The sequence below is a fragment of the Schistocerca gregaria genome, chromosome 2, assembly GCF_023897955.1.
Source record: "Schistocerca gregaria isolate iqSchGreg1 chromosome 2, iqSchGreg1.2, whole genome shotgun sequence".
NCBI classification, from domain to species: domain Eukaryota; kingdom Metazoa; phylum Arthropoda; class Insecta; order Orthoptera; family Acrididae; genus Schistocerca; species Schistocerca gregaria.
The window spans coordinates 223,474,549-223,501,563 of record NC_064921.1 but is presented as its reverse complement, the minus strand read 5'-3'; the positions used below and the strand labels follow the sequence as shown (position 1 = coordinate 223,501,563).

General features: G+C 40.8%; 1 protein-coding gene across 1 annotated transcript in view; it reads left to right on the top strand.

The window, feature by feature from the left end:
• LOC126336727 (glutathione S-transferase 1-like) overlaps window positions 1-27,015 on the top strand; it is a 136,634-nt gene that overhangs the window by 4,241 nt on the left and 105,378 nt on the right. Inside the window, exons 2-3 of the mRNA XM_050000712.1 lie at window positions 4,221-4,370; window positions 12,286-12,494. The gene's annotated coding sequence lies outside the window, so the exon portion shown is untranslated. The remainder of the gene's footprint in view (window positions 1-4,220; window positions 4,371-12,285; window positions 12,495-27,015) is intronic.

Here is a 27,015-nt window from a genome sequence, read left to right as displayed (position 1 = left end):
GCTGTAGTGTTGTTTTTATTTATCTCCAAGATTCATCAAGTTATATTACTTCGCAGTCACACGACATGTAAGAAGTTAGTTTCCTCCTTAGGATTTACACACCAATTTAGTTATTTTTCTACTTTGCCTCAATAAAATAAGTTGATTATTCAGCTGTAGCTTTTGCATGATAACTAGGACATTTCTGGACTCCATTAAATTGTAAATATAGAGAAAAGACAACATGTATATCCTTCACTCAGTTCTTCTTTCATATTGTATAGCCGCGCGTGGGAGCCGCGCTGTCTAGGGTGCCTTGCCACGGTTCGCGGAGGTTCCAGTCCTCCCTCGGGCATGGGTGTGGCTGTTATCCTTAGCATAAGTTAGTTTAAGTTAGATTAAGTAGCGTGTAAGCCTAGGGACCGATAACCTCTTCAGTCTGGTCCCATACGAACTTACCACAAATTTCCAGATTTCGTAGTGTATAAAATACAGTGTTTCAAACAAAAAGAACATATACATTAACTAGAAGAAATGATGCAAATCACTCACATTCTTGCTGACATTAGCAGCATAATGGACCATTATTAAAGAACTGAACAGAAGCCGTAGGTATGATGTTCACTACTAAAATTTTAAGAGTTAAAATAGGCAAATACTTTAGTATTGGCTGTCGTCATGGATCACGTAATGCCTTACTGATTGTGAAGTTCGTGACCACCAAAAATCAAATTGCATTCTCTGCCCAGCGTTTCTAACACTCACTGTCTTACGTCACATCTATCTACGACTGAGTGTGGCCGGCCGTTGTGGCGGAGCGGTTCTAGGCGCTTCAGTCTGGAACCGCGCGACCGCTACGGTCGCAGGTTCGAGTCCTGCCTCGGGCATGGATATGTGTGATGTCCTTAGGTTAATTAGGTTTAAGTAGTTCTAAGTTCTAGGGGACTGATGACCTCAGATGTTAAGTCCCATAGTGCTCAGAGCCATTTTGACTGAGTGTGTGTGTTCACTAGCGTAAGATGCGTAACATCGTAGCGCTTTTGTTTTTCATGTTGGTATTGCGGTTGCTATCGGTTTATTTCTCAATTGTCATTTTTCGTTTGTAGTTCAAAGTTGCTTTTTCAGTATACGTATTGCCATCTTGTCATCCGAAGATAGTGAGTGGACATTTGGACGCTAGATAATTGAGTGCCAAGTGGAGAGAAAGGAAATTTACGACTTGTTATTCCTTTTGTGTTCAATAGAGGAGTGACAGCTGCTGCGGCAACCAGAAACATAAGCGCCTTGTATAGGGATAATGTTATTGGACAGAGCGCGGCAAGAAAATGCTTGTATCGTTTTAAGATGGTCGTTTTGACAGTAGTGACCCTCCAGATTCAGGAAGACCCTCGGGGTTTTATTGTTTAAACGTTTTAATCTACAATGACCCACGTCATGGTGCTCGAGAACTGACAAATGGGATGAACTGTGATCATTCCACCATCGTGTGACAGCTCCGTGCTATGGAGAATGTTCAAAAATCGGGTGTATGGGGGGTACCGCATGCTCTAAGCCAAAATCACAGAAATCAGTAGGTAGCTATATGTGCATCTCTGCTTGTTCGTCGTCAATCGGCTCGTGAACAACATCAACCATTCCTGTTCTGTATCGTTAATGGTGACGAGGAAACTGATCTTGAGCCCTCAGGTTTCCACCTCGTCCACTCTCCCTTGAGCAAGCTTCACGGAACTTCCGTTCCAGATGAAAATGCGTTCCGAACATAATTCGGCGAGTTCACCTCAAAACCATGTCATTTTTTCAATGGCGTTGGCAGACTGTTGTAAACAGTAAAGGAGAATATATTCTTGATGATTAAAATCTCCGTTATGTGTATCTGTTGTGTTTGTTAAACTTATGGATGCTGCGAACTTATGTACCAACATTATACAAAGGAAAATATATCTACGGATATTGTATAATGATGAGTCAAACAGTACGATCACCTGCTTACTTACGCATTGTTCGCCTTTTGGAACCCAATAGTGCACTGATTAGAAATATCCTTGGTAGGATTCCGTAGATGATACCAGATGTCTACTCACACGGCATGCGATTCTCATTCATTACGGACCAGAAGTTTCTGGGCACGAATCTTGTGCCCGGTAAAGTTTAGACGTCTTTCATTGGGTTCATATTTCGAGCACCCATTCGTGTGTATGACAACATACCTTAGCATGACTGTCTACCTGATGAAACAAGAAACGTGATTCCTCAAACCAGCGACACATTTCCATCGATCCACGGTACAGACTCGATGCGTATTGCCATCGTAACTGACGAAGACGTTCGGTAAACATAGGGGAAGACATAGGGGTCATCTACTGCAGAGCCCCATGTTCAACAATGTGAGCTGAACGGCTTGCCCCGAAGCCCTTCTACTTGCACCAGCACTGTACTCTTATGACCAGATATTGTTTTGCAGAGTGGACAACCTTCCGATCTCCATGTTCCGCGATGAGGCATGGAGGTTCAACATCTTGTCGTCTACTTGTGGTGACACCGTCATAAACCCACTTTCCATAGATGCTCATGGTGCAATGAACAGCCGACCAGGTTCACCATTTCTGTGATGATGTGTCTCATGTGTTTGCTGGAATGATACCCCATTCGTCTGTGTTATGTTTGCGTAAGCATTTTCCTTACCATGTCAGGTGCCCACAGCACTAACAGGTGACTACAGTCTCTCAGTGGGTAGTGGTCATAATGTTTTGGCTTTTCGGTGTATTTACAAGATGACTGCGCTTTGTATTGCCATATCATGAAAACACACTGTGCACACATCAGAGTCTAGTGTTGTCATATTCATTAGGCAGCCCTTAGGTCCTCAATAATATTTCCAGTATTTTCTAGATGCGCAATAATGTTGACCGACTAGGAGTGAGACTGAGTGATTGCTTAGTAATACTGAGAACATCAAAAACTTTAGAAAAATATTGCGCTGCCTGGAAATACTCTGCAGTCTGTGGGCAGTGAACACAATATCGCTAACAGTCTCCTGTGCTGCACACGCCAAGGAGGTTCCGATATGTTACGTTTGTTGTTGTCGTGTACAAAATGAGTTCAAACCAAGGCAAAAGAGAATAACCATCATATCCAAATGTATAAATCATTGCAGCATTTTGGAATGTCAAGGCAGATGAATACAAAAAAAGATGTGTATGAATCGCATTATTTGTTGCTCAGGAAATATAAGAAACGTCAACAATTGAAGATTTTTCAAAAATTTTTATTAATGCATAGTTACGAATAAACGTGTATACAGAAAATTATCTCTGTATGTACATTGTTGACCCAAATCTAATTCTCAAGTGTACTTATTATTGCAGGACACGTTTCCGTAATTAACTGAGACAATGTAAAGTGGACGTGCATGTGTAAATTTAAAGTCATCGAAAGAATTACAAGTAGCAAGGTGTCGTAGCGTAACAGATAAACGCTGACGTGATGGAACGTTTTACTGTTTCATTTGTTGCTGCAGGGAAACCACTTCCAGTCTTGTATCAAATATTGGACCATCAACACACAAAAAATCACATAATCTTTTTTTTTTTTCGTTCAACCTCAATTCTCTCAGCAAGTCTTCGTGACTAATCTCCTTGAACAAGTTTTTCATCTACCTTTTTCCTCTTCTGGCAGTGAAGAAGAGCAATTATCACAGCAGCGTCTCTATTATACAACATTCCGAACCAAAATATCGTTACACAATTTATTGACAATATTATTGAGCCGTCTAAGGAAACCATCAAAAAATAGCACAATATTATTGTGGAATATTATTGACAATTTTTTTCATTGAAAATTCTGTGTAGGGTCATAGCTTGTTAATCCACACGCATCTTCTGAAACATTTGATATACCTTAGGGCAGCGCTTGGAAGTAAGAGAATAATGCTGCTCTCGCACAGAGTGATGTTAATATATAACCATCAAAGTCATTATCTTGTCGTAGACTGTTAAACTGAAGGTATGTTGACATAAATTAAGCGTAAAATTTATGTACTGTTACCAACTAGTTGTGATGCTTCTTCAGTATAAGTTGCGCCACATCTACTCATACATTTCGTGTTTTGTTAGTAAAGTCGTTAGGGTAAGAAAAGTTTCTTTTATTTTTATGTTTATGCACAGCCCACCAAGTTGCATATTGCGCTGGGGAGGGGCTGCTTCTTCAAAAGTTAATTATTTAATGCTCAGTTTATTTTTCAGAAGGCAACATGTCTCCACTGACTCTTTACAACCCACGTGAGCCCTCCATGTCGCCTAGTGCAACTGATTGCTGGTGTAATCGGTGTTGATCTCAAGATAGAGGATGTAAAGGATGTATTTAAGGATATGAAGGCGCCTGAAATGTTGAAGGTAATGATACGTTAATTATTACATAAGTTTCCTAATTCTGTATTTATAGGGTGCAGGAAACTACATTTGCATACCTTCAAGGACAACAGTGCATGTAGAATGAAGCTAATTCAATTTATTTTTATGAAAAAAAGAAGACTTGAAGTTTTGGTTTGAAGTCTATTTAAATCGACGATGCCATTTAATAGGAACCACCAGTTTGAGTTGGGAATTCATGGAATATATACTGACATAACACTCGGTGAATTTGCAACTTTATTTAGCGATGTCTGGGATCATTCGCAGTATAGCTTTCTAGTTCTTGGTAAAATGAGGCAGTAGAATGTTGGTTGATACCGTCGGAACTTTGAAGATGTTTTTAAAGATTCTCGTGTGCCTATGTACCGTGAAATGACAGAGTTTTACGTGATTTTACTTTATAGTACGGACAATTTCGCGAGATCATTCGCTCACAATCAGTCTCAGAGGGGGAGGTAGAACATTCCTCTTTACGTTGACGTGTAAATTCAGGCAAACTGTGCAGTTAACTCTTGTCTACTTTTCAATTACATCAATGCTTGCTATCAACTTGTTGATTAACATTAGAATGGTTTGAAAATAAGTGTTTATTGCCTTGATACTTTTGCTAAGGGCTTCAAGTCTGGTAGTATGATGTTTAATACTGTCGTTGAGCATCTGAATTGTCACGGCAACGTAAGGACGAGCCTGTAACAATTACAACTAACAATGAGATGACCTCAGCGGTGCGATCGACTTTCATACTCATGGGCCCTCGTTTAAAAGTAATTGACGAAAAAGGTTAGAATTTTTGCGAGACAGTCAGTAGCATTAAAAAGTCCGATTTGGTGGTGTCTTTGCGCGGGACAATGTATAGTATAACAACTTGACATGTACAGGCTTGAGAGTTCAAACCTCGGCAGGTTCACTATTTTTTTATTTAAAAATCTTCATCTAAATTACTTCAGTCGCTATTTCAATTCAGTTAATTGGTTTAAGTGTAATTTTGAATTTTTATTCCTTTGTCACATCATTATAATCACCATATGAACTATCTAATTTGTTTCATTTTTTCCTTATAACACTCCTTCTCCAATCGTAATTTTTGAGTGTATTAATTTAATTATATTTATCTAAATAATATTGAATTATTTGAAAATTCCGATCTATCAATTAAAAAAGAAAAGACAGAATAACATTTTTGCAGTGACGTGAAAAATGTATTTTTATTATCAGATGTGTAATTTTTTTGCACGGTACTCGTCATACGAACATTTAAAACATAACCTAAAAACCTATTTCACTGTTTACAAAATAACGCAGATGAAAATTTAAACGAAAGACGGGTTTATAAGTAAAACGTAAATGAAGCAAAATACATAAAAAATGTAATAATGTGGACGAAAAACGAGTGCAAAAAACAGTAGAAACTGCATCGAAAGTAATAAATAGAATTGTGTAAAACACAAGAACAAAGATTTCAAATGGAGAAAGAATAATAGGAAGAAAAATACAGCAAATGAAGAAGTTGAGATTATGACTAAAATTGTGTGACAAGGAATTAAAATAATGTTTGACGCGGTTTAAAACCACAACCTCATGCATATGAAGCTGTTATCCTGTACATAACATCACGCAATCAGGCAACATAACGCAACTTCTTAATGCTACCGAGTGTCACACAAAACTCCGGGCTTTTTTTCGTCAGTTACTCGCAAACGAGGGCGTACTATGATGAATGGCTGCTGTTTGTGGTAGCTGAGATCTTAACCTACATCACCATGCAGATAGCTTCCAAAAGTCGATCTCACCGCTGTGGATCTCTCCTTGCAAGGTGTTTCAAGTCACTCCCAATTCGCTTACAAAATACACAGAGCTATTTAGCTAGGTATCTACCGCAATATGTACACACGATTCTGCTACACGTAAGAATGCAAAATTCTTTTTACGAGCTAATCATCGGATTGGTGTTACGTATCCTCTCTGTTCTGTGGTGTACATTTTTGCTGGAAAACTATTATTCATAAGAAAAGGGAGAAAAAGAAGCAATGAAACGTGCAAAATGATGTGTGATAAATATTTTAATGACAAAAATACCCACAATATTGGCACCATCTGGAAGGGCACTGAGTGGGAAACTGAATTATAAACATCCCCATAACAGCACGTAAGACACACATACAGCGAGGACTCCACATGGCTCTATGTGGACTGAGGAACTGGCAAACCACATGACCACCCAAAAGCTGTCAACCTAGCGGAGAATATGCAGAGCAGGATCCAAGGCAACAGCAATCCTCTCGGTAAGCACTGCAGATGAACTGAGGAAACTAACTAGCACTGACACTAGGAAATCACAAGGATCTAGAATTCACCGTTATTATCCAGGAGCAATCGTCGAATTTCAGTGATAAAATTCGGAAAAAAACTGATGTGTCATTGGCTTACTGAACGTATTGTCCTCTAGAGTGATGCTGGAGACAACAGATGCACGTGATCCACCAGTAAATTTCTGTACTGTCATGTAAGTGGATGCAGATCCTAAGGTTACAGAATTATTGTTTCTATCAGTATGTTGACTGTTTCGACTGCACTGCAAATGATGAGCCGAGCACCACCTATCAAATTTCGGAGGCTGTTCAGGGTGACTTTTGCTAGATGTTTCATACACAGGTGGAGAGGCGGTAGTACCAGTTCCGTCTAGCCCTTACAAAGAAGGTTATAAAATCCAATCACAGATTGATACAGAAGAGAATCACGAATCCAGTGACCGCAGTCACGGTATGATTGAGTGCACACGAAATGAGCTGGAAAACTTACTATTCAAATTTCTCCTCTAAAATCAGTTTTGAAGTGTTTCTGGACCCATAGATGTTTTACTGAAGTTTAAGACCGTCGGATAACAAAGTGAGCAAAATTTTAATACCAGCACGATATTAAAAAAACGGCACGGATGACTGACGGAAAAACTGGCTTCGTGGCCACGCTGGCACAAAGGGAAATCTTTTTCTCGGTGTGCTCGAAGGTACCTTTTCATGTTGGACTACCTACGCGCCTGAAAGTCGGCCCATCACACAAAAAGCAGTAGGAGAGGTCAGCACAGTCTTCCCTTTAAAGTTAGCTTCATGGGCTATGTGTTGTTGGTGGAGCCACACCACCTGTCCCCGTAGTTCCCAAGCCTGCTGAGACCATTAACCCTCAGTGCAGTCAGGTATTAGCTGGTAACCCTATACCCCCATCTCTCCCCATCACGCTCCCTCCCATCATCATCCTCAACAATAGCTCCTAATAAAGCGTTAGAAGGAAAAAAATATTTCCTTGAACACTGTTATTTTATAAATAACGGAAGGTATAAGCTATCCAGTTTTACTAAACAACCAGCTATTGAACTTTCATCCATCATGGATCTGGAACAATGCGACGGTGCTGAATAAAGTTTTCCAGAAACAACTGGCACCTGTCGCTTTTTCTTATTCTTCAATTTTGATTTATCAGGGCTAATATCGAATCACCTGGTGATTCATCAGATGGCACATATTTAATGCATATCTGGAGCGTTGTGAGGGGTCATGTGGCTCTGTAAATGTACACTCCTGGAAATTAAAATAAGAACACCGTGAATTCATTGTCCCAGGAAGGGGAAACTTTATAGACACATTCCTGGGGTCAGATACATCACATGATCACACTGACAGAACCACAGGCACATAGACACAGGCAACAGAGCATGCACGATGTCGGCACTAGTACAGTGTATATCCACCTTTCGCAGCAATGCAGGCTGCTATTCTCCCATTGAGACGATCGTAGCGATGCTGGATGTAGTCCTGTGGAACGGCTTGCCATGCCATTTCCACCTGGCGCCTCAGTTGGACCAGCGTTCGTGCTGGACGTGTAGACCGCGTGAGACGACGCTTCATCCAGTCCCAAACATGCTCAATGGGGGACAGATCTGGAGATCTTGCTGGCCAGGGTAGTTGACTTACACCTTCTAGAGCACGTTGGGTGGCACGGGATACATGCGGACGTGCATTGTCCTGTTGGAACAGCAAGTTCCATTGCCGGTCTAGGAATGGTAGAACGATGGGTTCGATGACGGTTTGGATGTACCGTGCACTATTCAGTGTCCCCTCGACGATCACCAGAGGTGTACGGCCAGTGTAGGAGATCGCTCCCCACACCATGATGCCGGGTGTTGGCCCTGTGTGCCTCGGTCGTATGCAGTCCTGATTGTGGCGCTCACCTGCACGGCGCCAAACACGCATACGACCATCATTGGCACCAAGGCAGAAGCGACTCTCATCGCTGAAGACGACACGTCTCCATTCGTCCCTCCATTCACGCCTGTCGCGACACCACTGGAGGCGGGCTGCACGATGTTGGGGCGTGAGCGGAAGACGGCCTAACGGTGTGCGGGACCGTAGCCCAGCTTCATGGAGACGGTTGCGAATGGTCCTCGCCGATACCCCAGGAGCAACAGTGTGCCTAATTTGCTGCTAAGTGGCGGTGCGGTCCCCTACGGCACTGTGTAGGATCCTACGGTCTTGGCGTGCATCCGTGCGTCGCTGCGGTCCGGTCCCAGGTCGACGGGCACGTGCACCTTCCGCCGACCACTGGCAACAACATCGGACTACTGTGGAGACCTCACGCCCCACGTGTTGAGCAATTCGGCGGTACGTCCACCCGGCCTCCCGCATGCCCACTATACGCCCTCGGTCAAAGTCCGTCAACTGCACATACGGTTCACGTCCACGCTGTCGCGGCATGCTACCAGTGTTAAAGACTGCGATGGAGCTCCGTATGCCACGGCAAACTGGCTGACACTGACGGCGGCGGTGCACAAATGCTGCGCAGCTAGCGCCATTCGACGGCCAACACCGCGGTTTCTGGTGTGTCCGCTGTGCCATGCGTGTGATCATCGCTTGTACAGCCCTCTCGCAGTGTCCGGAGCAAGTATGGTGGGTCTGACACACCGGTGTCAATGTGTTCTTTTTTCCATTTCCAGGAGTGTATACAAACAATACAACAATACAAATAAGCACTGAACGTGGCAGTAATTATTTATGTCATGAGATCAGCTTAAAGGCATTACATACAGTTGTTAGCATCCACTGATTTATTCCAAATGCACACATTACTCTGGAAAACAGAATGCATATTTTTTTAGTAACGTTAATTCTATACTACTTCACAAATGTTGACGCTGGTAGCATCTCCCAAGTGCTCCACAGAATGTAAATTAACCACAGAGCGTAAAGTTATTTCCAAAGAACCTGTGTCAGGGCAGAGACTTTCTTTGCTTAATATTCATACTGCACATTAGTGACAGTAAGTATTCATTGTTATAAAGGTTGCATGTATTCAGAGCGCGAAATTAATATATGATGTTCATAAATTTTGTAATACTAACAGTCCGGGATTACATTTAGTCTACAAGTATAGTACTGAAATAATGTTTGACATATTCCTTTTTGCTTAGCAAACCTTGTTATTTCTTATCAATTAAGCATCTGAGCTTCGCACGTGGAGTAGTTTAACGAAATGGGAGAATGGTATATGGGAGGGGTTTTTGTGCATGTGTGTGTGTGTGTGTGTGTGTATGTGTGTGTGTTTGTCCTACGTATTTAGCTTCAAGGTGACTGTTCATATTTTCAAGTTTAAAGATTCTTCAAAATTGGGAAAAATGCGTTATTTGCTAAATCTGTTTGTTCATTTAACGTGGTGTTGATGTGATTGATTGTTATGACTGAAAGCCTCTACATGTATCGGAATTCACCTTTATTTCTTTGTTCAGAATGTGTAGAACATCGATGATGATGAATTTTTTTCCGTAATTCAATGACCATTTTGTGCTAGGTGGTCTGAATAACTGGATTTATTTAAATTTTTTAAACGGAATACGTCAGTATACTCTTTGTATCGATTTTCAAAGTTTCTTCCTCTTTGCCCTAAGTAGTAGCAGGAGCGTTTGACACAAGTTAATTTCCATATAGCAAATTTGTGAGAAGTTGGAATGGGTCTTTTATTGTTATGATCTATTTCGTTTTGTATTTTTTCATTTTTATGGAAACATATTTTGACACTGTGTGGTTTAAACTGTTTCTCCAGCTGATAGGAGATGTTACCGAGGAAAGGTACAGAGAAATATGTAGTTTTTCTGCTGCTGAGGACTTGTTTATTGATAGGTTTGTTGATGGTATTCGTTCTTGAATCTAATTTGTAAGTTATGGGTACGTCGTAAGCATTGTTGTAGGTTATTGTTTTTAAAATGTGCTGTTGTTTGGTTTTTATGGCAAATTCAGCTGGACCTCTCTCTCTCTCTCTCTCTCTATCTATCTCTTTGCACATAGAAGGCACCACAACCAGTTGGCCCGCGGAAATATAGCATTGGTATTGTTAGTTCAGCTTGCATCATGTAAGGTCATAGGCGTTTGTATGAGTGTACACGTGTGTGTGTGTGTGTGTTTTACTCTATCTCGTCAAAGAAGCAAGTTTTCTTTCTTTTGTGTATACCTAACGACAATTCAACTCTTCTGCTTTTTGGCAAGTGGCATCCTTAAATCACAAAGTAATTACATTGTACATGAACTTTTCTAAACCAAATAATTATTTAAAATGTATAATAAACAACTGTCTGACTCCAGAAATGAAATACCTTCAGCTCACTTTTGATCCCATATAAACAAATGGTCGAACTGAGATATTCAGGAGGTTGGTAGCCCAGACGTACTCGTAGCTAGCCATCGCTTTGTACCAAGAAGTAATTCATTTATCTAGTAGGCCTTTCTCGTGTTTTAGCAGCCAGTGGTGATGTTCTTGCGCAATGTTGATTGTTGCGTGCAGTAATTAACACATGAGCAAAGTATGAGGTGAACAATCGATAGTGAAGATATGGCTGTTGCTCACTTGAAGTGAATTGTTGAGAGACGCGTTTCTCAGCAGCTTTTACAACTCCTGTTACAATATTTGTTAGGCAGTGACAACGGGTTGATGCTGATAGCAGCGATTTCACTTAGGTCTAGGTATTCAGAGCCTACTAGTCACTCATTGCCCGTGAAATACTCATATGCTGTGTAAGATGAAAGTGGCATTCGCCAGTTTCTGATGATGAAGTCACTATAAAATGCGCTAAAAGAATTCGTTCGAACTTCAGAGGGAGTCTGACACAAATGACTTCATGGTCACTAGCTGTGCCAGAACTTTCTCATTAACATGTGTTTTACTTGAAATTGCGTTGGCCTTCCATCTATCCATGTACTGTAAAAAAAATTATCGAAACATGAACGACGAAGTTCATATCTACGGTAGCGTCTGTAGGCCAATATAATATTCTAGTCTTTAATGAAAACTACACAGTTTTGGGTGCATTCAAAAATAGGTAGTTATTATTGGCATATTAAAGAATTTGACTTGTTTTCATATTTTGAAGCATTCGTTTACTACAAAGGAATGGTAAATCCAGGATGGAATAATGACAGTATTGTGAAAAGGATAGTTACTACTTGCCTTATAACGGAGATGCTGAGTCGCAAATACGCACAACATAAATACTGTCAAACAAGTAAGCTTTCGACCAAAAGGCCCTCATCGAACATAGACACCACACACACTCAAGCAGACGCAACTCACACTTGCATAACCAGTCTCTCACTGCCGTTCCGACGAAGGCCTTTTTGGCCGAAAGCTTATTTGTTTGACAGTCTTTTGTTGTGCCTATTTGCGACTCACCATCTCCGCTACATGGTGAATAGCCACTGTCCTTTCCATAATGTTATCGTTTAATATTAAGATATATATGAATAACCAAAGAGACTGATATCTTTGTTAGTTAAAGTTCTTGTCTTTCTCGTTTCAGACATTACAAACACATACACTTAACGCCATGTCTGATGTATTTTGTATTTCTCGATCGTTTCAGAAAAATCCGCAACATACTGTTCCTACACTGGAAGACAATGGTCTCTGCATTACTGAAAGATAAGCATTAATTATGAGTTGCAAAAGACGCATCAAATCTCTGTTCACCGATATCAAATAAATGATGCAGATGCAGAAAAAAACAAAAGCACTATTTCGGAAGAGAATCAGATGTCATCAAAAAAATTTTGAATTATGTATTATAAAGAGGTAATATTTGACATTCTAGCATTAGCATTAAAAGAAGAATATTTGGTCAGGTAGGCAAATACATCGCAAGTAATGACATATGGCTGTAGGAGATCGCGAGATTTTAATGAATTCTTGTCTGACGAGCAGAGAAGAAATTACATTCGTATACCACAAAATAATGAAATGATAACTGCATCAGTAAATTGGCAGACTGGCTACAAACTCTTTTCATTTAAATATTTCTGAAAAGAATCCAGTAAACTACTGGAAAGGGCAAGCTTCTTCTGTGTTTTCCTAGTAGTATATTTCTTAAATTCGCGAGTGTTTTTCCCCTATACAGGGTGTTACAAAAAGGTACGGCCAAACTTTCAGGAAACATTCCTCATACAGAAAGAAAGAAAATATGTTATGTGGACATGTGTCCGGAATCGCTTATTTTCCATGTTTGAAATCATTTTATTACTTCTCTTAAAAAAATGGTTCAAATGCCTCTGAGCACTATGGGACTCAACTGCTGTGGTCATCAGTTCCCTAGAACTTAGAACTACGTAAACCTAACTAACCTAAGGACATCACACACATCCATGCCCGAGGCAGGATTCGAACCTGCGACCGTAGCAGTCGCACTTACATCTCTTCAAATCACATTAATCATGGAATGGAAACACACAGCAACAGAACGTACCAGCGTGACTTCAAACACTTTGTTACAGGAAATGTTCAAAATGTCCTCCGTTAGCGAGGATAGATGCATCCACCCTCCGTCGCATGGAATTCCTGATGCGCTGATGCAGCCCTGGAGAATGGCGTATTGTATCACAGCCGTCCACAATGCGAGCACGAAGAGTCTCTACATTTGGTACCGGGGTTGCGTAGACAAGAGCTTTCAAATTCCCCCATAAATGAAAGTCAAGAGGGTTGAGGTCAGGAGAGCGTGGAGGCCATGGAATTGATCCGCCTCTACCAATCCATCGGTCACGGTGTCTGTTGTTGAGAAGCGTACGAACACTTCGACTGAAATGTACAGGAGCTCCATCGTGCATGAACGATATGTTGTGTCGTACTTGTAAAGGCACATGTTCTGGCAGCAGAGGTAGATTATCCCGCATGAAATCATGATAACGTGCTCCATTGAGCGTAGGTGGAAGAACATGGGGCCCAACCGAAACATCACCAACAATGTCTGCCCAAAACGTTCACAGAAAACCTGTGTTGATGACCTGATTGCACAATTGCGTGCGGATTCTCGTCAGCCCACACATGTCGCCTGTGAAAATTTACAATTTGATCACGTTGGAATGAAGCCTCATCCGTAAAGAGAACATTTGCACTGAAATGAGGATTGACACATTGTTGGATGAACCATTCGCAGAAGTGTACCCGTGGAGGCCAATCAGCTCCCGATAGCGCCTGCACACGCTGTACATGGTACGGAAACAACAGCTTCTCCCGTAACACTCTCCATACAGTGACGTGGTCAATGTTCCCTTGTACAGCAGCAACTTCTCTGACGCTGACATTAGGGTTATCGTCAAGTGCACGAAGAATTGCCTCGTCCATTGCAGATGTCCTCGTCGTTCTAAGTCTTCCCCAGTCGCGAGTCATAGGCTGGAATCTTCCGCGCACCCTAAGACGCCGATCAATTGCTTCAAACGTCTTCCTGTCGGGAGCACTTCGTTCTGGAAATCGGTCTCGATACAAACGTACCGCGCCATGACTATCGCCCCGTGCTAATCCATACATCAAATGGGCATCTGCCAACTCCGCATTTGTAAACATTGTACTGACTGCAAAACCACGTTCGTGATGAACACTAACCTGTTGATGCTACGTACTGATGTGCTTGATGCTAGTACTGTAGAGCCATGAGTCGTATGTCAACACAAGCACCGAAGTCAACATTATCTTCCTTCACTTGGGCCAACGGGCGGTGAATCGAGGAAGTACACTACATACTGACGAAACTAAAATGAGCTCTAACATGGAAATTAAACGTTTCCGGACACATGTCCACATAAAATCTTTTCTTTATTTGTGTCTGAGGAATGTTTCCTGAAAGTTTGGCCGTACCTTTTTGTAACACCCTGTATAAGAGGTTTAGTCTCGGGTTTTGTAGGTGTAAAGTGTTTTTAGGCAGTCTGTACCGCAGTTCTCATTTCTGATGAACATGAACCATTACAACTAAGCAGTGAATCTCATCTCTTCCTTGTTTCTGTCAGCTATGGCAACGTTCTTCGTGTAATATTAGGACTTCTATTGTAATTGTTCACTTTACTAATATTCAAATACAGTTCCGTGTTAGAAAGTTCATATCCATGCTTTATCAATTAATAAGCACACGTAGAATGACTTTCATACTTGCTGCTTCTTATTTGTTCTTTATATCTAGTTTTGCAGGCAATATAAGATACACTTATTTGCATGCTTAAGATTCTAACTGGTACTGCTTGATGTTTGTATGGTTTGCCTGTTGATGTTTGTAAATACGACTACAGTGTGTTTTTTTGTTGTGTCAGCTATGTGTAAGACTTCTTTCTTCAGTATATTTGCTGTTATGTGAGTTGATTGGTCTTAGCAATTTAAATTTCATCATTTATTTTTGTTAACCATGTCATGAATGTTATTGTTTTTATGTCTGTGTGTACTGCAGTGTGTCTTCTTTGTGGTTCTTTTTAGTTTTTGTTTTCTCTGCTTGTTTTCATTTTTCTTCAGTTACGTTTTGATTTGTGGTTGATATTTGTTTACAGATTTGCATAGTAACTGAAATAAAAATTCATGGTATTTTTATTCCAAATCAATAATACTGTTCTTACAAAGCTAAATATTCGTTACTAGTCTAGAAAAACTTCACATTGTCTCAGATGTTTCTAATTCATAGTTTTTATAATAATGTTACCTCTAGGATAAAAATATCAAGTTCATAGATGAGTGGTCAGGTTGTCTGACTGCCATGCGAAAGACCACGGCTCATTTTCCGAACACTGCTAGGGATCAGCCGGCCGGTGTGGCCGAGCGGTTCTAGGTGCTTCAGTCTGGAACCGCGCTACCGCTACGGTTGCAGGTTCGAATCCTGCCTCGGGCATGGATGGTTGTGATGTCCTTAGGCTATTTAGGTTTAAGTAGTTCTAAGTTCTAGGGGACTGACGACCTCAGATGTTAAGTCCCATAGTGTTCAGAGCCATTTGAAGCATTTGAACTGCTAGGGATCTGTCCTTTGCTGGAGGAATGAGATGTGATTCTACCTGAAGAGCTACGTATTTATGTATCAGCTCCAAGATCTTGAAAGCTGACTAAGTCCAGGAGACTGGTGTACTATTCCCATCCCCTCCCCCCCCCCCCCCCTCCTACCACATGTATGGCAGAGTATGACACGGTTGCCGGTCGGTATTGTGTGGTCCTCAGCGCGTGACTGCGGAATTACTCTTGACGTGAAAACGCCTGTCCGCTCTTTGGTCGAATATTCTTGTGTGACAAAATACCGTCAGATTTGAATCGTTGATAACTAGAAGACTAGTAAAGGGTGAGGAAAGGTTGAGCCCACAACGGATACATCATGTCTGTATGTGTTTGTAGTGCAGTATTTGTTTTGCCTGTGACGTCATCGTACCAACGCGCGTAATTGTTATGAGTCAGATTTGTGTACGATTATAAACCGCAGCAGTGTGGAAATCATTTAGCTAGGAAACTGATTAGGTTGTGATTGTGAAGAGCTTGCGGATCACTGCTAGGATACAAAATGAGATAGTAAAAACATTTGCCAGAATGTAAGTGGAAATCGATATTGAACTGAAAATTACAGAATAATGAAAGATACCGTCTGATAAGACCCGTAAGTGTACTTGGAATTATAGAAACACAAGTCAGAAGAAAGCTTGCGTCGAAAGGGATACAAGAATCCTTAAACGTCCAGTGCCGGTACTACAGCGTCGAAAAATTAATGAAGAAACGGCGCAAATGGATTACGTAGCTGGCCCATGGGGCATACAGCTGCCAGCGACAGCTCAACAGTATATGGATCATGAGGAGGCCACATTCGAAGGTAATACAGAAACAGTGAAATACAGGCGTAGACTGAAACGTGACAGCGCCAGAATAATATGTATTATTACCATTAAATAACGTTGTGGTGCCATCCGACGCTGACATCTCGGGCATCAATCCCGCACATCGATGGAGGGTGCTTCGGTAGACTTTGCTGTTATCGAAACCCGGCAGGCCGGGTTGGCCGAGCGGTTATAGGCTCTACAGTCTGGAACAGCGCGACCGCTAAGGTCGCAGGTTCGAATCCTGCCTTGGGCATGGATGTGTGTGATGTACTTAGATTAGTTAAGTTTAAGTAGTTCTAAGTTCTAGGGTACTGATGACCTCCGAAGATAAGTCCCATAGCGCTCAGAACCATTTGAACCATTTTTTTGACTTGATGCTGGCTGAGTTCAATATGTTGCCCATGACGATTCCTGCCCCTGACGTTCAAAGTTATGTTTCTCGCCTTAGTGATGGCCAGTTTACCTGCAGTGCCTCAAGCAATCGTTGTAGCACTTTATGATAGTATTTCTGGTCATATGTGGTACCTAGGAGAACCAAATTACTGCAGGCCAATCTGTCCATGGTCCGCATTCTTCCTCATCTTTCTTCCCGTTCCCGTCGTGATTGAGCAGTTCTCCAATGGCACCATTGTGGCTCTGTTTCTGTGTCACGTCCATACGGTTTCCGCCACAGGAAGCAAAATGTTATATCTGTACGTTATTCTACCATGTTTGTAGCTGCGGGAGGTCCGAGCACATGAAACAGAACTAAAACACTGCGGACCAGCTGAAACTTTCTAACAGATTACGGTTGCATTGACAGAGTCGGAAGAAAGTGTTACAGACGCCCGTAACGGGAGAACCCAGCGGTCGCCGACCAAAATCGAGCATCAACAGGGAAGTAGGCAATTTTGTGACATTTTACGAGTTCCTAACCCAGAGCGAATTACATGCTTTCATCTGTGTGCTTTGGTAGGGTAGCTTTTTAATTTCTGCCTGTTAATTTAATATTTAATAGACACAGTTCTCGCGGTTTCTTTCGTGTTGGAAAGAAAACCAGTTTTTAAGACATTTTACAAGTTCCCAATCAGGAGTGAATTATTTAGTCTATAATTTTTGAATCTGTGAATGTTAATGTCATTTATCAGACACAGTTCTTTCGTCAGCGTCTAAAGCAGAATCCTGCAGCTTGCGTTGGCAGTTCTTTTTGCTGTGTAGTGTAGTTTTCCACGGTCTTTTGTGTGATTAGGGACCAAAACCAATTCCAAAATGATTTAAATAAGATATCTGTGTGATGCGAAAATTGGCAGTTGACCCAAAATAAGGAAAAACGCGAGTTAATCCATGTGGGTGGTAAAAGAAATGCGTTAAATTTAGGTTACACGAAAAATCAACCAAATCTAAGAGGTGTAAATTCAACTAAATACCTAGGAATTACGATTACGGACAGCTTAAATTGGAAAGAACACACAGAAAATTTTGTGGGGAAGGCCAACGAAAGACTGCGTTTTATTGGCAGAACACTTAGGAGATGCAACAGATCTACTAAGGAGACTGCGTACACCACACTTGTCTGCTCTCTTTTGGAGTACTGCTGCGCGGTGTGGGATCCTTACTAGACAGGATTAACAGAGCACATCCAGAAATTCTTAGAAGAGTAGCACGATTTGCGTTATCGAGAAACAGGAGAGAGGGCGCCACGGACATGATGCAAGTTTTGGGGTACACATTATTGCGACGGGATCTTCTCGCAATATTTAAATCACCAGCCTTCTCCTCCGAATGCAAAATATTTTGTTGACGTCGATCTACATAGGGACGTTGAATCATCATAATAACATAAGGGAACATATAGGTGTTCGGTTTTCCGCACGCTGTTCGAGATTGGAATAGTAGAGAATTATTGTAAAGGTGGACCGATAAATCCTCAGTCAGCCACTTAAGTGTGATTGCAGAGTATGCATGTAGATGTAGATTAAATGTAGATGTTTACATTTGCTGTTGGATATACCGGGTGATCAAAACGTCAGTATAAATTTGAAAACTTAATAAACCACGGAATAATGTAGATAGAGACGTAAAAAGTGACACACGTGCTTGGAATGACATGGGGTTTTATTAGAACCGAAAAAACACCCCATATTGCTAGACGCGTGAAAGATCTCTTGGGCGCGTCGTTTTGTGATGATCGTGTGCTCAACCGCCACTTTCGTCATGCTTGGCCTCCCAGGTCCCCAGCCCTCATTTCGTGCGATTATTGGCTTTGGGGTTACCTGAAGGTGCAAGTCTATCGTAATCGACCGACATCTTAGGGATGCTGAAAGACAACATCCGACGCCAATGCCTCACCATAACTCCGGACATTCTTTACAGTGCTGTTCACAACATTATTCCTTGACTACAGCTATTGTTGAGGAATGATGGTGGACATATTGAGCATTTCCTGTAAAGAACATCATCTTTGCTTTGTCTTACTTTGTTATGCTAATTATTGCTATTCTGCTCAGATGAAGCGCCATCTGTCGGACATTTTTGAACGTTTGTATTTTTTTGGTTCTAATAAAACCCCATGTCATTCCAAGCATGTGTGTCAATTTGTACCTCTCCATCTACATTGTTCCGTGCTTTATTCAGTTTTCAAATTTATACTGACTTTTTGATCACCCAGTATGTCTGCCTTCCGTTTCTAGATTTACCTATTTGACACTGCAGAAACACAAATACTCTGTAGCACTGCTACGGAAAGTTTTCCACTAAGCGTGATATTTACTTTGTGCCTCGTGGATGAATCTGTGGCGGCGATAAGGAAGCTGAATTCCTGGAACAGCCACATGATAACGCTATCTCAAGAAGTCACATCCAGTTCCGGCTCGGAATCCTTTTGATACGACGAATAACAGAGGTAAACCGATGTACTGTTACTTAATGTAGGTCCATATATCAATCCACAGTACAACAGCTTTAAATACACTTGCGTAACGTTAGCCGATTGGAAATTCCGCATTAGCTATGAAGACCGAAGAAATAGTATAAGTGGCAGACGTTTTTGTTGCAGTGTGTTGTTTTTGTCATTTTTGAATACAAACAGTAATCAAGTTACTCATTTTGAAACGAATCTTAAATTCAACTAAGAGAGAGAGAGAGAGAGAGAGAGAGAGAGAGAGAGAGAAGGAAGAGGGAAAGTAAGAGATATGCCTTAGGTCTGCATCACAACCGCGTGGGTCTGTGAATATACGAGTTCTACGCCCCACGGTTGGTTGGCTTCTTCCTAAGGCAGTGTGCAAGTTCTGCCGGTGTGGCCGTGGCTCTGAAGGCAAGTGCTCACCTTACAGGGCCATTTTTAGCACTGATGAAGGAACATTAGGAGATTTTATAAAGTTCACAGCTGTATTTTACGTTACGTATATCCCCCAGCTACTATTAGCATGACTTCGATATTAATATAATATTAATAGAGGTATAAGGTATAACTTTGCACCACATGTCGTAGTGATAATACTCATAGGCCTTATGCGTGAAAAAATTTCACTGATGTGGAACAATTGCTTCAAAATTTTATTTTTTAATTCTACACTAATCAAGAACTCAGTCCTAGCAGTGATTATCGGAGTTTTACGTTTTTCTACTTCTTACAATTGATTCGATAGCACTGCATGGCCGCTCAGTCAGTTCTTCACAGGTGTGAACTAGGATATTGCTACACGAAGAATTGCAGACATTCTCGGCGTTAGGGCAGTAGCAATAATGAATGCCCGGTCCTTATTCAGAAACAATAAAATGTATTTGCTTAAAAATTTTATTTTATTCCCCCCCCCCCCTTTCACCTCTCGCTCCCACCCCCTTTTGCTTCGTCATGAACCGTGGATCTTGCCGAGATTGGTTGGTTTATGTGTCTGAGTTACAAAGTAAGCTATACCGTAGGTGCAAACACATTTGAAGGAGACTGAATAACATGTGGAAAGGTCAGATTATCCTGTAATTCCTCCAGGGTGCCAGCAGCCGTTTGAGTACTTTCAGGGGCACCAGTCTGCGTGTTTGACCGATCAAGCACCGTAACATTATCCAGCATAGCCTTTCTGTGACGTTTCTGCGAACAGCTGAAAGCAGGGGGAAAGCTCCACTGTGTGGCTGAATCATTAAATAAACTAGAGCTAAAATTGTCGGCCAGTCGGATCTCTAGGTGGGAGCTTCTTAAGAGGACGTTGTTATCTGGCAAAAGGAAACTGGTGTTTTACGTGTCGGTGCTTGGAACGCTAGTTAACTTCACGTAGATAAGTTAGAGAATTAAAAAAATGAAAAGGGATAGGTTGAAGTTAGATACAATGGTAATTAGTGAAATGGAGGGGCACGGGGGATAGGACTTCTGGTACGTGGGTGCAGTGTTACAAATAGAAAATCAATTAGGGGTAGATCTAATAAATGGTAAAAAAACTGCAGGTAAGCTACTATGAACAGCATGCTGACTGTATTACTTGTAGACAAGATAGACAAAGGCTACTCTCAATACAGTAGCAAAGAATTATATGTCGAAGTTACTGTGAGACTGGATGCTTAGATAAACAAATAATTCAGCAGTTAAAGGGTGCGAAAATTCAGTTGTGATGAGGGAGTAGAATTCGATGGTAAGAGATCATGGTAGGAGAACATGGACTTTGGGAAAGAAGTGATAGTGCAAGTCACATTTTGTTTATTAATAACACTGGGTTTAAAAATCATGAAAGTAAGCTGTTTATGTGGAAGAGACCGAGAGATACCGAAAGATTGAAGCTACATAAAGGTAACGCAGAGGTTTCGAAGCCAGATTTCGAACTGTAGAACTTTTCCAGGGACAGAAGTAGTCCCTGACTGTAATTTCTTGGCTTTGCATCACAAATAAATACTGAAGAAATTGCAATGAGGTATGACATTAAGTAGATGGGAATTGGAAAAATTGAAAGAACCAGGGGTTGTTAAGAGTTTCAGAGTGGGCATTAGACAACGATTCACTTAAGAAGCGGAAAGAAATTCAACAGACGCTGACTGAGTAACTTTGAGAGATGAAATAGCGAAGGAAGCAGAGGATCAAGTAGGCAGAAAGACAAGACCTACTAGAAATCCATGGAAAACACATGCGATATTGAATTTAACTGACCATAGGAGAAAATATGAAAATGCAGCAAATCAAGCATGCAAAAGGAAAAGAAATATGTGAAAAATGAGACTGACAGATGTGTAGGTAGGAACAGCCAGATTACAAATCTGAGGTTTTTAAAGCATTCATGACTAGGAGAAAGGTAAATACCACTTGTAGCAAAAATTAGATAGACCTTTGAAGAAAAAGATATGGAGCTGTATGGATATCAAGATGTCAGGCGGGCATTAAGCAAAGAAGGAATAGCTGAAAGCTGCAAGGAATGTATAGTACGGCTGTACAAGGAAAATGAGCTTGGACGTAATATTACAGAAAAACAAAGGGAAGTGGATAAAGGTAAAATAGCGGATGTGATACTGAGAGAAGAATTTGATGTAGTATTGAAAGACATTAAGTCGATACAAGTCCTATCCCTGACGGCTATCCCTGACATTCCACTTTGTGAATGAGATAGGCATAATAGCTTCATACTTCAAGAAGAATGTAATAACTCCAATTCCAAAGAGCGCAGATGCTGACAGGCGTAAACATTACCGAAGTCATGGTCGCAAAATATTGCTACTAATTATCACCAGAAGAATGAAAACCTTGTAGCAGCTAGAGAAAATCAATGCGAATACTCCAGAAAAATGGGAACATATGACTCAACTCTGACCCTGTGATGTATGTAAGAAGATACACTGAAGACAGCGAAATCTGCATATACAGCATTTATATATTTATGGAAAACGTCTGAAAATTGTGACTGGAATACACTATTTGAAAATCTAAAGGTAATAGGGATAAAATACAGGAAGCGAAAAGTTATTTGTTAGTTGCACTGAAACGAGACTGAAGCTATGCGATACGAATTACGTGAAAAGGAAGAAATGAGTGAGATAGTGTTGTACTCGTAGTTTTTGAAGGATGTTATTCAGTCTGCACATTGAGCAAGCTTTGAAGGAACCCAAGGAAAAATTTGGTAAGAAAACAAAAGTTCAGGGATATGAAATAAGAACAGTGAGGTTTGCAGCTGACATTATAATTCTGTCAGCGACAGCAAGGGACTTGGAAGAGCAGTTGAAAGGAATGTATAACGTCTTGAAAAGAAATTATGAGATGTATATCAGCAAAAGTAAAACAGGAGTAATGGAATGTGATCGAGTTAAATCAGGAGTTGCTGATGAAATTGGATTAGGAAATGAGACACTAAATTTGGTATATTGGTCTTGCAATTTTGGCGCTAAAATAACTTATGATGGCAGAAGAAGATTGACAACAGCGTCAAAGGCATTTCTAAAAAACAGGAATTTATTAACATCGAATATAAATTTATATGTTAAGAATCCTTCTCTAGAGCTATATGTACAAGTTGCAGCATTGTGTGGGAGTGAAACGTGGACTATATCAAGAAGAGAAGAATTTGGTACCACATAAGAATGCTGCATGGAAGGTGTGTAGATGGTGTAACTGATGTCGAAGTACTAAAACAAATCGAAGGCAAAATGAAATTTGTGGCACAACTTCACTTACAGAAGACATCAGCTGATAGGGTACATTTCTAGGCATCAAAGAATTGTCTATTTGGTAATGAATGGAAGTATGGACTGGGGGGGGGGGGGGGGGGGAGTCGTGAAAGGAGCTGAAGGATTGAATATAGTAATCAGGTTCAGACGGATGTAGTTTGCAGTAGTTATTTGGAAACAAAAAGTTTTTGCAGGAGAGAATAGCGTGGAGAGCTGCATCAAATTTGCGTTTGGGCCGAAGACCACAACAATATTTTATTTCCACGAACTATGTGAATGTAACGTGTAATTAAGTTTTATTTCACTAATTTGAGCGCTAACAGATGTTGCAAACTTTGATTTTTAGAGCGTTATCCAACCGTCATAAAAAATAGCTCAGTGCACTAAAACTGTCCGTCGCAGTTTACTTTAATTAATTTCATTAAAAAGAAGCTCTGTTTACGAATAAGTCTCCCCATAACAAAATTAAAACAAAATATCAGCACGCTACCCGCCTGCACTATGCATCCACTGAAAAATGTGAACAGTATGTTTTTACTGTTGCTTCCAGTAAGTGGGAAGAGTAAAGGAGCCAATGTACCGAACTTTCACCATCTTTAGAGTTACCGACAAGCGCAACTGACGGTTAGCCCCAGTTGCAGGAGGTGACTTGTCCAGTCCATCTTGAAATCCGTTATAACCCATTACAACCCTCATAAAAAAATAATATCCCCGCAACACACTGACTGGGAAAGCCTGATGTATGTTGTACTGAGTGGCGGAATCTCGAAATTTATTACTGAGAGATCTCGGGCGAGGGACTAAGGACGCTGGAGTATGGGAAAAAGTGCATTTTACAGAACGCATGAAAAATTGGCAAACAAGCTCTTAAGACTCACTGTAGTTGAACTCAAAATTTATGTAGAAATGTAAACAGTATCACAATACCAGCACTGAATTTGTTATATTGTTACTAATACAAACGAACAGCTATCAGGCTTCGAGATTATTCAGGTTGACCAGTGTTTCACTTAAAGATCTGTGTCGTTTGGTTTGAGAGTATATGACTAACGATTTTAGATGAGCTTCTCTATAAACTTGTAGAAAAATATTTCTGTCGCCAGTATGCTAGCACAAGCTCGTAATAAGGCACAGCAGACCAACGTGGAATAGAACATGCTTATAAATACGCTGTGCCTTTTTGAAATACGTCAAATTTGCTTTAATGAAGTAGAATGTTGGCGATTTTACGCTTGAAACGTTCTAAAATACGCACAATTTTATGTCAACGCTTGAAGAACACTATTATATGTATATAATCCTAGACTGTATTATTATTTTGAATTGATCCCTCAGAGGATTGGACAGTGCGGCTGTCATATCTCTGACAGAGTGGGTCTCACAGCCTTTGATTTTCAGGTGGTTGTGCCGGCAATATAATATAATGTAATGAGTCTCACTCTTTCTGTACTTCATCCCTTGCAGAGTGTAAACAGAAAAATGAAATCGACTGCTCCTCTTAACTCAATACCTCTGTCTTGCGTGAGGACATGAGGACTTACCTCATTCAACACTAGCGTTAAGCGTAATCAGAACGGTGGAGCATGTCAACTAAACAAGATGTAGGAAGGTTACGGAGCAGTGTTAATCATCAGACATTTGGCAGGCACGTGTTGCAAGCATAGAGATGGAGGAGCATGTTTCTTAACGGAAGAAAGGCACATTAAAAAGCGAAAATAAGAAAAATAGTAATGAAATTTGGTTAACTGCGCTGATCGCGATTTCTCCACTACAGCTGAAGGGGTCAGTGGAAGAAAGTGCTAACCAGTGATGAAACAAATAGTTGTTTGGCCGGATATTATATGTCTGGTCATCCTATACGTTGCTGGAATAGTCTGTGCGTAATATTAAGATACTCAGATAAAAAGTGACGCCAATGAGTAGAATGGAGCTTGCTGTTGAACAATGAAAGAAAGAGAAATGACCATCATCGTCCACTGCATTGTTATTTTACTCGTAAAATCCAGAAAACATTCTAAAAAAAGTTGAAGATGAAGTCGAATGTACATTAAATTCGTGTGTTTTTAGCCAAAGTTCACTGTTATTTATTGTGAGAAAACCTGTTATAACAAAATTTATATCTCCTGCTCTGTTTTTGTCTTTTTTTCGTTTCGTTTCCTCTGTAATATACCAAAACTTAGTTGTCTAAGGATTATGATGATGAAGCAGGCGTGGAAATATCTTTTCTGATGTATGCACGCACTTATGAAATGAAATTTAATGATGTGGTGGTGGTGGAAAGGGAGAGAGAGAAAGAGAGAGAGAGAGAGAGAGAGAGAAAGATAGGAAATTCACAGAGCTGTATAAATCAGAGCTTTGATGATTATGAGGCAGATATGGAAATATTGTGTACACACATGTGAAATGAAACTGAATGATAAAGCAATGCAGTATTTACAAAGGTAGAACATGTGTGTGTGTGTGTGTGTGTGTGTGTGTGTGTGTGTGTGTGTGTGTGTAGGTGTGTATGTGTGTACGAAGAAAAGGAAAGGAAATAAATTTTTTGATGTAATGGTGGTCACCCGAGGGGAGTGACGCCACACTGTAAACTGAATGTCGTCGCCTGCCCTTCTTCCCTCTCCAGCCCAAATACAGACGTGAAGCTTACATAATGTTTTCTGAAATGTTGCATATCTTCGAACGCAGAACCGTTTTTAAGCAATTCATTCGATGCTTTTATAATTTCACAGCTACATTCTGACTGGCTACCTACTATAGTTCTGTGATTGGTTGCCTCATTTTGACACTACACTGACATTGGCTTGGGAAGGGGAAGGGGAAAGGGTGAGGAAACGGCATACAAAGCACTACTAGGGTACTTCCATCATACTGAGTTTGTTTCCCATTTTTTTTTAATTTCCCTCTACCACTTCTGTGTTAGTTCCTCCATCTTGGATTTTGATTGGCCATTTCATTTTCATGGCTAAAGTTACACTGCGACTGGCTATTTCATTGTTAACAGCTCCTAAAATACTAAACTGTGGTTGGCTGCAGAGGGTAGGAGGAGGTCTTGGGAGAGGTGGGAGGGTCAGGGGGAGTGGATGCATGCGTGAGGGACGCGTTGTTTTGTTATGGTTATAGAGAAGGAAGGTGGGGAGTGAGGGTTCCACTTCGTGAAGTTTAATAAGTGGCTCAAAGTCACTGTAGAAACACTACTACGCGATTTTATGAAATTTTCATAATTTGTTGAAAATCTGGTGTCTGCTGGACACTGACCTAGTATCTGGTATCAGCTGGATAGTAAAATTAGGCTATCTGGGCCACAAGGCGAATAGTTGCCAGATATCGGTCTAGTGCTACCGCTTTACACCTTATCTACTTTTGGATGATTTGTGTTTGTAGCATTGTTGATACCTGAAGCATTTATTTATGCGTTCATTATTTTGTCTGCATACATTTTATACCTTTCGAAATATTGTTTCATTATATTTGAATTCTAGTCCATGATAATAACCGTAGTAAGTACACAACACATACTTCTTGATTATTTGGGCCACATTATGTCAGCACAATTGACCAACGAAACAAATGAGAATACCATACTGGAGAAGTTAACACCGCAGTAGGTGGGTACAAGTCACAGTAGACACGCAGGCCGACTACATGGGTGCGCCGGGGCTCGAGCACCCACATGCATAATCCTGTGGGTGTGCTTCACTCACGAAACTTTAGTTTAATAGAAACAATACAAAATAAATATTTCTCACTTGCCTTAATCAAAACGTAATGAACTATTAAAACACTGAGATGGAAGTTGTAATTTCTGATGTCTAAAACATATCTGTATCACATGTCTTTGTGCAAAGGCAACCAAGCAACACACTCCTCGGTTCCTTGCC